General features: G+C 42.1%; 1 protein-coding gene across 15 annotated transcripts in view; it reads right to left on the bottom strand.

Moving 5' to 3' along the window:
• Positions 1 to 7,872, bottom strand: part of NFASC (neurofascin) — a 275,345-nt gene extending 267,473 nt beyond the window's left edge. For 8 of the 15 annotated variants that reach the window (XM_061632201.1, XM_061632200.1, XM_061632198.1 and 5 more), the window contains exon 1: positions 7,503 to 7,872. The gene's annotated coding sequence lies outside the window, so the exon portion shown is untranslated. The remainder of the gene's footprint in view (positions 1 to 7,502) is intronic. The other 7 variants (XM_061632195.1, XM_061632202.1, XM_061632197.1 and 4 more) reach the window with 3 other exon arrangements.
• Between the last annotated feature and the right edge of the window lie 5,057 nt (positions 7,873 to 12,929).

Consider the following 12,929-nt stretch of genomic DNA (forward strand, 5'->3'; position numbering starts at 1 on the left):
ACACGCCTAGTACTACAGTATGTCTATTCAATTGCCTTGAAATTACAATACAAAATTATGGAGTAATTGGATTATTACAAAAATACTGGGAGTATAACAAAATCATGGAGTAATTGGAATATTACAAAAATACTGCAGTATTACAAAACTATTGTAATACTTGGGGTATTACACAGTAGCCTGTCACTTTTACTAATGTTCAAATCAGATTTAAATGCACTCTATTTCACTAGCCCAGGGTAATGTTTGCAGTTAGAACATAGCCGGTGCACATACATACATGTTAGGAGCACATGCATAGAATTCTGTTGTCAATTCCAGGACCAAAACTTGTACCCATAAATCGCTTTAAAAACATTCACCTGAATCATCCATGCCCAGGTGCCCCTATTCACAAGGCTGTTCATCTCCCTCTTAACTAGGTATAGTGATGCTAGCTGTCTGAGAATCTAAACTCCTCTTTTTATTTAATCAACTCTATCATAATATTTGCTGACTTCAGTCTCAACAAGAAAAGGACTCCATTAGCATGCCAATGGCAGCAAACAAGCCCACTCTGAAAGTGCTTCCAGGAGGGTTCATGAAACCATCCCAAATGACTGGTAGAGAGAGCTGGAAACAGGTAAAAGGCTGAAATATGTTTTAAGTCGTATGCAAATTCTGTGCAATAAATATAATGAATAAATTTATAGTTACACATGAGTTAGTAGGGGAATGAGCAAATACATAATATCCATCAGTAATATTTATACTGACAGCCCTTGATGACTCCCTTGAAATAGTATTGCTAATCAAGCTATTCCCAACAGGATAAGTAGGAAAACTAACAGGCTTTGATAAGTTGCCAGTTCACTGACGGCTGTCATATTGTGGTGCTTGAATTTTCTTGTCTTAATTTGTTTTATTGCAATTTTAACTTTTTGGGAGCTGCTGCGGGAATCTGTTCAAGGATTGGGAGTGGGGAAGGTTTGCATATGAGATTTGCTTCAGTGGGAACTAAAATGATGGCCTTTGGGGATGGTACACCTTAATGTAATACAATACCAAATGAGATTTAGGGAGCAGGGCAGGACAAATGAGCATTTGTGCCTAATGGTTAAGACAAAGATAGTACCTTCTAGTTTTTGTTTCAGTTCTGATGAACAGACAGTTTTGACTAAACCTAAGCACACTTACCTGGGAATATGTCCCTCTGAATTAAGTGGAATGTAGCTCCAAGTAGACATGCACAGGCTTGCACTATAATTCTGACAGCTATATATATATAGTATACTGGCACTGTAGAACTTTGTTCATGTTAATTAGGGGGGGGGCTTTTGCACAGAAGCAGAACAAATCAAGATTAGCCCAGCTTCAAAAAACTAAGTGCAGAACAAAAGATAACAGGTGGATATGACAGACAGACAGGCGGAGTAGAAGACAATGCCGATCAGAACACTAGGCAATGATCTCAGCCCTGCAGCTGCCTAACTGCTGTCAAGTGAACAGATCCGCTGCAGGGGATCTGTTAAGCAAGGATGGATGGGAAACTCTCTAATTAAAGCCCAGAGCTTGCAATTTGATCTGCCCAGTTGGCCTGTTTATGCATATGCAAACACACAAACCACAGTGGTTACAACAGGTATTATGTTCAACAGAATGGATAAGTCATTAGAATCACAGAACAGTAGTGGCCCCTCTGTGACTAAATTAATAAGTTAAAATGTAATCAGTTTTGACAACACACTTTTTAAAAAGTCTCTTCAGAAGCCAGGGTCTAAAGAGAGAGTTCAATAAAACAAAATAGATGTCTGCCTTGATTAACGGATTACAAGACACACATTATCTTCTGCAAAGAGAGCACAAGCTGCTTATCAGGCAAAGACCACAGCTGAGTCAGTGAAAATGAGAATGTGTGGCATAGAGATTGGGGCAGGTGATCTAGTCAGTTGCATGAAACCAGCCTCTGCTGGTGAAATATAGCACAGAATGATCAGGAAGCATCTCCATGCATGCACAGAATTGCTCCTACCACATTTGAAGGGATCCATCATGGGACAAAGGTTGAAGACCAGATTAGAACTAGCTGCCTGGCAGGGCAATAGAACTTTCAATCTCTCATCATTCCTTCTAGCAGGGCAGTATTGATTGCGTAGCAGATAGAAATGAGAACAGATGCAGCTTTCCTACACCTTAATGCCATGAAAGTCTACAACTGCAAGCCAGTGGGTCCCTCTCCTGGGTCCCATTCTATCTCTTCTTCTTCCTAATCACTCGGGGAACCCTCCATAGGGCTCTTGACACTCTCTCTCAAGCAGTCCCTGCTGCAAATCCTCTTACATTAATCCCAATTAAATAACTTGCCTAAATGGAAACAAAGTTACAACTATGAGGTGATTTACATTTGAGAAATGTAGAGATAACCCCTTTAATGTGAAGAGTAACTTGTTTCATAGGAACATAGGGAATTATCTTATACCAGGTCCGGCTATTTGTACATTTAACCTAATATTGTCTACTCTGGCCAGCATCAGCTCTCCAGGGTTTCTGCAAAGGGCTTCCCTATTACTTGCTACCTGATCCTTTTTAACTGGAGATGCCAAGAATTGTAACCTAGGACCTTCTGCTTACAAAGCATGCACTCTACCACTTAGCTGTAGCTTCAGCCCGCACTGCCCTGCAGAGCTTTAGAAAACTTTCAAACAGAATGGGCCTTTCTATTCCCATTTAGGTGAAGTACAAACACAACAACACTCAGAAACTTGGAAACTTCAATTGGTATAACCCCTGTTCTAAAACAGTTGTATTGCTTGCCAGTTCATTTCTGGGCCCAATTTAAGGTGCTCATGTTAGTGTTTAAAGCCCTAAACAACTCAGTCCCCAAATATCTCAGAGACTGGCTCTTTCCCTACAGAATCTCTTGGGTGTTAAGATCAGCAGAGGGAGCTTTCTCGGTAGTTCTGCCACACTCAGAAGTTCGGGGGATGGTGATCCAGGAGAAAGCTTCCCATGCAGCAGCCCCTAAGTTGTGGAATTCCCTCCCGACAAAGGTGCGTCTGGCACCATTGCTATGCTATTTTCAGCACACCTCTTTACCCTGGCCTTTGGCTCCTGAGATATGTTTTCAGAACCCACCCCATTCTTTGTAATTGAAATGTGTTTTAATTCTTATCAATATTGTATTTTAGATTTTGTAACCTGCCCAGGGACCTAGTGCTGAAGGGAGGGCAATAAATATGAATAAGAGTAATAATATTAATAAAGAAAGTTGGTCATAGAACTGGAATGCTACCTTAGGGTTACGAAGTCCGACGTGGGTACCCAGATCACTTGAAAAAATTGAGGAATAATATTCCCCTATTTTGTATTTAAAGCCTATGAGACATTCCAAACAACAATCAATCTGAAGCAGTTACCGAAATATACTACATGTTCTCCCTAAAGTTATCCTCTATAATTTACAAGCACTCTCAATAACCTGAGTTTCTGCTTAGCCAAATGTTCTTGTTCCCCAGGCCATGTGTATTAAAGAGAGAGAGAGAGGCTGCCCTGTACTGTTCTACAATGGAGCACTAGATAGTGCAATTACTTTAGATAAATATAGGATGACAGGGTCCCACATTCTAGAATCTAGAGTAAGAAAAAGCCTTAAGATAAATATAATTGATTCTCGCTATTGTGCCCCCTTCTATCACATTCTATCAAGCACCAAACACAATCCCGTTCCGTGCCCGGTACCTGCCGGGCAAAGGGGCGTGTTTGCGGCTGCTGCCGAAGCCAGGCCGCCATCAAGGGTGTGTGCGTGCACACATGGCACGCCGGCGCGCCGTCGTGACGCACAGTAAGGAGGCGGGGCGGCTGAAGGCCATTTAAGGCCACTCCACCAGCCTCCCGCCCTCCTTTGAATAGCAATAGCAGATCAGGCTTCTTAAACCTTTGGGAGGTTCTGAGCCTCCACTGCTAGATATTAGAGTCGGAACCTATTTCACTCTATAGCCAGTACATTATTGTTTGTAGCATACCTCATCTTCATGGTACAGCATTTCACAGGAACATGAAAATGTGGCAGTGAGTATTTATTTAGAAAGGATTACCATGAAGCTAAATTTGATTAATGCTAAGACAGAAAAACAAAGCAATCGTGCTGGCAATCAATTTAGCTGACTGCCTAATGAACAGGCATTTTATGGGAACATGGTTTTTTTTTAAAAAGACACCAGCTTCTCAATCAATATCACAATTTTTTTGTTTTGTCTTCCTGCCCAGGAGCACAGAAACAGAATCTTTGCTCTGTTTGTCCTAAAATAGCCAAAAGGTACCATCAAGTGAGCAACTTTCAATTCCTCTTATTCATTGTCTTGATGTAGTTTTCTCTTTTTCTCTCAGGAAATCACACCTGCCTGAAACAAAAGGCCCAATCTATCCAAAGATAAGCAGAGTTAGTCCTTGCATACTTCAGTTTTCAGCTGTGTCCTCATCACAACCTTTAAGAACATCTGACAAAGCCTTTTTGACTTTTACCCATGTTTCAAGTTCAAATAAGGAGGCATTTGAAAAAGAGATTCTTGAAGGCTAGTGAATAACTGTAATATATCCTTCACATAAAGGTCCAAATCTGAGCTGGAAGAATACCTCCAATATGAAGTATAGGGATTTTAGTGTGGTAAATTTACTGTGAAAACCATAGATCAGAGGTTCCCAAACTTTTTTTCCCCATGGACTACTTCAGAAATTGCTAAGGATCTTGGCGAACCACTTAATGGGTTTTTTTCTGCCTGTTGTAGCAATTGTAATGTGCTGTGCGGGTGCTGTATGATTGATTATTTCTTCTGTTGTATTACAATTTGAATTCTATAGAGTTCTATAAAATTTAAATTGTAAGCATTCTTCACACCCATGCCATGGACCACCTGAACGAAGCTCATGAATGACTGGTGGTCCACGGACCACAGTTTGAGAACCCTGACATAGACCACTGGCTGCTAGCAGCATATTGCAGATGTAAGTTGCAGCCATTTGCAAGTTGGCAAATCATCTGAGAGAGACTCTCTCATACAGCCCAAATGAAGTAGGTATGGCTCACCAAGATAAATGTGACTGCTCATGAGTAAATTTGCAGAGTTAAACCTTTATGGTAAAAAATACTGCTGCAGAGATGCCATCACCCATGGTCTTATTTTCAAAGACACTTATCACTGTAGCAATCCTTTTTAAATGTGAGCACAACCTCTTAGCCAGTTTTATCCACATGAAGACCCAAGATGATTGTGAGATATGGTTCCTTCATACTGGTTTGATTGATGTCCTCAAATTCAACTTCTGTAAGGAGGGAGACACCAAGAAAAAACAGTGAGTGAATGAGTGTGTTGGTCTAAATACTCACACACATGCATTCCTCCTGGGTCTTCACACCAATAAAGTTGTGGCAAAAGGTTGAGTATTCATGCAGTATGTTCACAGTTACACACAGTACTAAGTGGGATAGTTTTAGTTTCTATTAATTTTTTTAATAGAACATTCCATTATTGACTTGGGGGTATAAAAACTGAAATATATTTATTTCAGTGGGCAAGTTAAGGATATGTTTAACTGTCTCCCATCAAAATCAATGGGGACTTTAAAATGTTTGATGTTAGCTAAATTGTGCTACACATCTGGAATGAATAGCAGCACTAGTTAGTGATCAGCATTTGATAGACACAGTGAGTGCCTATCACTAATGCTAAGATGCAATGGGATCAGGAGGAAAAACCCTTTCATTTTTCAGAGTAAAAAAATAAATATCAAATAAAATTCTCTCAATTACTGACAGTATCTTCCAAGCATACATTTCAGCTAAAAATGTAAGCACATCTCCTATGCCATACATGTTATTGAGATGAGCAGCTAAATCTAGAGAGGAGCTGTCTGAAGTCACACTTAGATGAAGTTAATAGTTGCCCATTCAGATCCAAAGGATTCCTGCACTAGTCCAGCACTGCTTAAAGTGAAAGAAGATACTGAAGGCTGATAATTCTGCAACTAGATCTTGCACTTCCTGAAGCCTATAAAGGAACTGAAGAGCCAAACGTACTGGGAGAAGAAAAAGTACAAATGATTCAGCACTTTCACCTCCTTGATCAATGCCAGCTAGGCTGACTTAAATTGCATATACAAAGCTCACATCTTTCAAAAGATGGCCACAGTTCTGATCTTCACAGCTCATGACGAACACGGCTTTTAATATGCTGCATGTATTTACCCCACCCTACTCCTGAAAATATTGTTTTAGTTGCTACACTAGAGTGATTACCTGTATTCCAGCATCCTGATTCAATCAGGGCTTAGTACCAGATGCTCCAGAAAGATGTTCTGCCCCCCATTCTAAAACCAATCTACAGGCAAAGGAATAGTTTTTTCATAAATCCCCAGAGGCTCTGAGTCCTGCATGTCCAAAATTATGGAGACTGTGGTTCCTGCTTGTTTCCAACTGAAACATCTATCTCAAGATCTCCCAAGCAACTAACACATAAACATGTAACCGCTCTCTGTACCACACCTGACCCTGTAAATGCACAGGCAAAATTAAAAGGAAAGAAATTGCATCAAATGCTGGTCTTGCTAGTTCCTTTCCACTAAGCAGGTGGGGAGGGGGATGCCAAATCAGAATTCTAGGCCACCTTCAAGCTGCCAAGTATCTGAGACATTTTAGGCAGTTTTCCTTTTTAAAAATCAAAGTGAATCAAAAGACACAAAGAAGGAGAAGGAGAAGGAGAAGGAGAAGAAGGAGAAGAAGAAGAAGAAGACTGGTTATTCACAACGTCTGCAGCTTTGTCTTACGAGGGGGAAATCAACCTCTGCATCCAAAGAGTCTCCCTAACTGGAAAAGTCACAGCATCAAGGCCTACTGAGCATCAGTCAATAATACTTTACATGACAACAAAATTAATTGCACAGAATTTCCTCATGTCTGAGGGTTGTGGTCAGACTCCCCCCTGCCCCAGCAATAAATAAATAAATCAGAAGGACTTGTCCCCCTCCCTCCACACATAGAGAGGACAACTTAAATTTCAAGAGGCTAGATCAAATCACTCTCTCCCTTGCCCCCAGTATAATGACCCTGAAGCTTGTAACCACCCCAAAAGGATATCCCAAAAAGCAACTCCTGAGGTTCTCCTGCTGATTGATAGCTCACCAGGGACAGAAGCTGCTTGGCTGAGCATAAAGAGTGAAAGGGGAGACACAGGGCTGCAGCAAGACCAGTGGAGGAGGCCAAGAGGAACCTTTTGGGGTCTGCAATAAGGCGAGGGGGGGAGCAGGTGGAGATAGGGCTGAAGATAAGGTCGTTGGTAAGGCAAGGGTGGAAAATGCATCTCTCTGCGTGGTTAGCTGCTGCAACGACCGGTACCCGAAGCAGCGGGCCACACATCCTGATGTCCTAACCACGGATGCGTAAGATGCATCCATCTCCCTGCCTGAAGCTGGAAATGACAAATGCAAACACCTCCATGAAGAAAGAGTGGTAATGGTAGTGGTAGCCTTACCTGGCCAGCAGCCGTCGCACTCCGGGTGAGCCCCCTCCTCCTTTCCGCCCGCCAACGCCAGGCTCACAGCTGTCGCATCCTGTCCGGCTCCCCCGACGACTCTTACTTCTGATCCGCGCCAGCCGCCAGGCTACAAGACCTCTCTGCCTCTGCCCCCGCCGCCTCCGTCTCCTCCCCGCGCAGCTCCCATCTTTCTGCAGCGCCTTCTCTCTCAGACTCCCGCATTAGGGCACAGACCGCCGCGCGCGCGGCCGAGCGATCGCGCGCACGGCCGAACGACAGGGCCCGGGAGCGCGCCGCCGCCTCGTTGTCTGCCGCCGCTTCCACCTTCTAACAGCCGTGGAAGGCAGCCGGAGCGCCACGCGAAGACTCTCGTTGGTCACTTTCTTGCCTCCGCCCTTCTCGAGAAATTAAATGAGTGGCGTGTCCGTCGATCAAGGCGTGAGGAAGGGAGAAGGCGGGCGCTAATTAAGAGGGAGGAGGTGGTGCATTACCCGAAAAGAAAGACAACTGAATAGATGGATGTCATTCACCCGGGGTCTTTGGGGAGGACGAAGAAGAAACGGCCAAAACGAAATAATACCAAATAAAGCCTGTAATAAATAATTTCCAGAGGAGTAGCCCTGTTAGTGAGCTGCAGAAAAGCCAACCAAGACTTTTGTGGCACCTGAAAGACCTAACACATTTTATTGTGGCATAAGGTTACGTGGACTGGAGGGGGCTACTTTAGGCCACAAAAGCCGGTGCCATAATAAAATGTGTTAGTCCTTGAGGTGCTACAAGACTCTGTGTTGTAATAAATAAATCAGCAAAGCTCCGGAGAAGGGAATTGCACATGGGGCTCTCACAAAAAATATTTCCAGATCCCCAGTTATGTTAGTTCGATGCCACAAAAACCTTAATGACTAAAAAAAGTTGTCATAGCATAACTTTTCATGGGCAAAAAGAGAGCAGCTTGTCAGGTGATGTGTTGAATGGATAGGGCAATGGCTGAATTCACTTTCTTCTTTCATTTGATAATGCACTTTCACCCATGACACAAGTGCCATGGCACCACACTTTCACCCATGGTACTCCCTTGCACTATTGTTGAAAGGGTTGTAAATGCAGGATAGAAAGGGAACATTAATAGCTACTTTTAAGAGAATTAACACTCCATATAAGCTTTTGAATACTAGATGTGGAAAATGGGGGGGGGCAAACAGTGGGAACATCACTTGAGAAGAAAGGCATAACTTGGGTTGCTTGCTGTTCCTTTATCCCTTGCTGCAGCTCCACAGAACAGAATCTTCCCATTTTTATTATTTATTTTTACCATTTACCTGGCATTCCACAATGGCAGAGTAATCCAAATCCCTTTTTGCTGGGCCAGGCAGGGGGATGATTTGAAGTTCTGCTTGGAAGTGTTCCTCCATCTGGCTTTGCTGCCTTTTGCCATCCTCTATGTGTGGAGTGACATCAGCATCACTCCGCTGACCTAGATCTCCCCCAAATGGGCTGGGGGAACTGTTGCCAGTGGGTCACCCTGGCACTCCATTGAGCCCTTCCAGACAGCAACCATGGTTAGGATTGTACCCTAATTCATTGTGTTAACTTTGGCCCAGTTAAGGCAAATTTGCATTACCAGTTGAGCATGTTGTGTGTTGTGAGGATGGCTTAAATTGGAATTCATCAGTCCTGTAACTGAGCAGATTTTAGTTGAAAAAAATCACCTGAGGACTGAATCAGTCTACTCTAGTTGAGAGTGCAAGAACAGTGATTATTTTTGTGTCCCTTTCAGCTATGACCAATCTGTGACTTTTAATTTGCAACATTGGCCTAAACTGAACTGAAAGTAAGGTAAGCTTAAACTCTCTAATTTCATTGGTCTTCAGTGTATCATTGGATTGTGGCCATGGTGTTTTAAATCAAGATCTTCATTACTAGAGAAATTCAACAAACTTCATATGTTTTTATAACTGCAGTCCTAGTGTGATTACTTACCAAATAAGAACCAAAGAAATCAACTGTACAGTATAACTACTGAATAAACGTGGCTAGAAATATTGTGCATATATATTTCACTAATAGGCAAAAAACCTTGCAGTTTAAGAACATACCAATAGTCCACAGATATTTCTATGCAACGTTAAAAAGCAGGGAAATTGGGCAGCTATAGTGAATGCACCAGGGGAGCAGGAGACCTGACCTCCTCTCTGAGATATTGTATTTCCCTACAAATTTGTCAAAATGCAAGCACAATTTGGGTTGGTCTTCCACAGTCCAATCCACTTCCTGTCTAGCCTGAAAGAATTTGGTAACATGTGCCTCTGAGCATATGGTGAGTGGTGGCAACACTTGCCATCTCCAAAGATGGAGAATTACATTTTTGTATGTTTGTAAGTGGTGTTCTTACTTTGCTTCATTCCTGTGTTACTATTGTTTCTACAGAGAATCTACTCTAGAAAATTTTATTTCTCTCATTATCTTAGAAATCTGTGTCAAATTTATTTTTATTAATTTCAAAGCCTTTTTATTGGTCAGTGTCATATGATGGTGAAGACAGCCTTTTGTGTTTCAAATTGGAGGTTATATTCTATTTCTATTTTGGGTGCATTAACAGTTGAATCTGAAACTGCAGTTTGATGTAAAATCACTGATTACAATATGTTGCTACTTCAGGAATGACTCTAGCTATTGGAAAAAAACAAATTTAGCCTGCCCAAGACGCATGTTTTCAGCCTGCTATCTTTAAACCACTTCATTTAAGGCAAGGTGGGCACAATAAATTAAAAACATAAGTACACCTAGAATTTTGCTAGAATATATTTCACCTCTCACTGTTTTTTCTTGTGCAAACTAAGACACTCCTGATGTCCACTGGAGACTATTTTGCAGAAGTCAGTGCAATTATTCCACAATTATTTTTGGAGTTTTTTTAGTATAAATTTTGCAAAGTGTTGCTGTACTTCACATATTCACAGAAATAGATGCAAAAGAAAATGATTTTGTATAGGAAATTTCACTAAAATTGCAAAGTAAATCAGACATATTTAAAGTGACTATTTGAACTATGTCAACTGTCTTAATAATGATGCTTAATCCCTGCTAAAACAAGATCAGCACAGCACATGTCTTGTTTCTGTTATTTGGGCTGATTGCAGGTGTTGCCACCACTCACTACAAGTTGGATAGAAATATCTGTGGGCTATAGGTACATTCTTAAACCACAAGGGTTGTTGTTGTTGTTGTTTTGCCTATTATTGAATTTCTCTGCTTTTTTTATCTGGGAGGTAAGAAATGGTATCCTGTGCAAGTTTGCTGAGAATGGATTGCTCATTTGCATGCTTATTGAGTTCAGTGGGGTTTACTTCCCTGCAATCATGCTTAGGATAGGTGAAACTGACCACAAGGGATGGGAAGGGGGGGAGGAGGAGGGAAGGAAAGGAGGGTGGAGGGGAGCAGGGGGAGGGGAGCAGGAAGGAGGGGAAGGGGAGGAAAGGAAAATGACAGGTTTGATAATTTGCATGTTTATTGAGTTCAGTGGGATTTACTCCTGTGCAATCATGCTTAGGATAGGTAAAATTGACCGGGGGGGGAGGTAGGTAGGGATGGAATGGGCAGGGAAGGAGGAAGAAGGAAGAGGGGAGGGGAGGAGGAAGAGAGAGGAGAGGGGAAGGAGGGGAAAGGCAGGTCTGATTATTTGCATGCTTATCGAGTTCAATGGGATTTACTCCTATGTAATCATGGCTAGGATAGGTAAAACTGACCATGGGGGAGGGGGAGGGGAGAGGGAAGGAGAAAGGGAGGGGAGAGGGGAGTGGAAGGAGGGTGAGGGGGAAGAGATTGGAGGGGGAGGGGCAAAGGAAGGGGCATGGGAGGGCTTATTGAGTTCAATGGTATTTACTCCTGTGCAATCATGCTTAAGATAGGTAAAACTGACCAGGGGGAGGGGGAGGGGAGGATGGGTTTGATCAGTTGCATACTTTTTGAGTTCAGTGGGATTTATTTCTGTGCAATCATGTTTGAAAATGGAAATGGACTGCCTTCAAGTCGATCCTGACTTATGGCGACCCTATGAATAGGATTTTCATGGTAAACGGTATTCAGTGGTGGTTCTACCATTGCCTTTCTCTGAGGCTGAGAGGCAGTGACTGGCCCAAGGTCACCCAGCGATTCAAACCCTGGTCTCCCAGGTCATAGTCCAACACTGACCTGGGGGAGGGACAGGGAGGGTAGAAGGAGGGGGAGGGGAGGAGATTGGGTGGGCGGGCTGCTGATTATGGTCAGCAGTAAATGTTCACACTTGGATTCAGGTTTCACAACTCTATAGAAAATGTGGACAATATAAGTCCAAGTTAAGGGTCAGAGGATCAGAGACTGAGCAATGCATTATTTTACACCCAAATAAGACTAAAAGTTGTGTGTGTGTCAATGTGTTTCTTGCTGGGTCAGTAATGGGGGTTAAATTGGATCCATATGCACATCCAAGTGTGGTTACAGTCTATCCATACCTCATTGCTCCACTGACATTCCAGAACAGCATTCCCCAGCAGCCACAAAAAGAAATGCATTGAGGGTTTTATTTATTTCAATATTTATAAACACATCTTCATAAAAAATAACAAGGCAGTATACAACATGAGAACATAATACTACAATAAAAACGTCAATAAATGCATTAAAAGCATATCAATAAAATTGGTTGGTTAAAAAAATCGGTATCTGATTTATACCCATGATTCCTTATACAAGGTATAATGCACATGTATAAGTCTCCTTTGTCTCACAGATTTCCTTAGCTGCATAACAAAATGTCAAAGTTTATGCCTTACACATCTCTAGAGACAGCTCCTAGTGGGAAGGGTTTGTGGAGGTGTTACACATGTACGTCTGAACCCCAATGCATGCCCATCCCACATGACACTTAAACATACTCTCCAAGAGCGTAATTAAACCTTTTGCTGTAACTGAAACCTGCATGTTGCTCTAAGTATGTGATCCTACCCTCAATAACCCAAGAACAACACACACAAAAGATAAAATAATGCTTGGTTTATTTAGAGGAAAAAGAAAGTAAAGCATTCAGTTTATAGTTAAAACACAGGCAGCGTCTAGCTAATACAGTCACACACTAGAGCTATGAGAGAATAGTAATGTCCTATACCTATTCACACACAAAATAGTGAGCACATAGACTCATACCAGAAAAACAAGAAAAAGAAAGAAAAGAATAGTAGAGAAATATAGTTTTCCTGAAGAATGTTGAGGCACAAAGTCAGGAACAAGATGTCCGTGTCTGGGGAGAGTTAAGTTCTCCCCTCTGAAATAACCAGCAACCAGACACAAAAGATCTCACCCTTCTCTGGTCAGAGGTCCAGCACAGTATCGACATGAAGTGTCCCATAAACCTTTGGAGCCACAAGTGCTGATTTGACCCTGGCAAAA

This window comes from Rhineura floridana, chromosome 6, assembly GCF_030035675.1.
Source record: "Rhineura floridana isolate rRhiFlo1 chromosome 6, rRhiFlo1.hap2, whole genome shotgun sequence".
Taxonomy (NCBI): domain Eukaryota; kingdom Metazoa; phylum Chordata; class Lepidosauria; order Squamata; family Rhineuridae; genus Rhineura; species Rhineura floridana.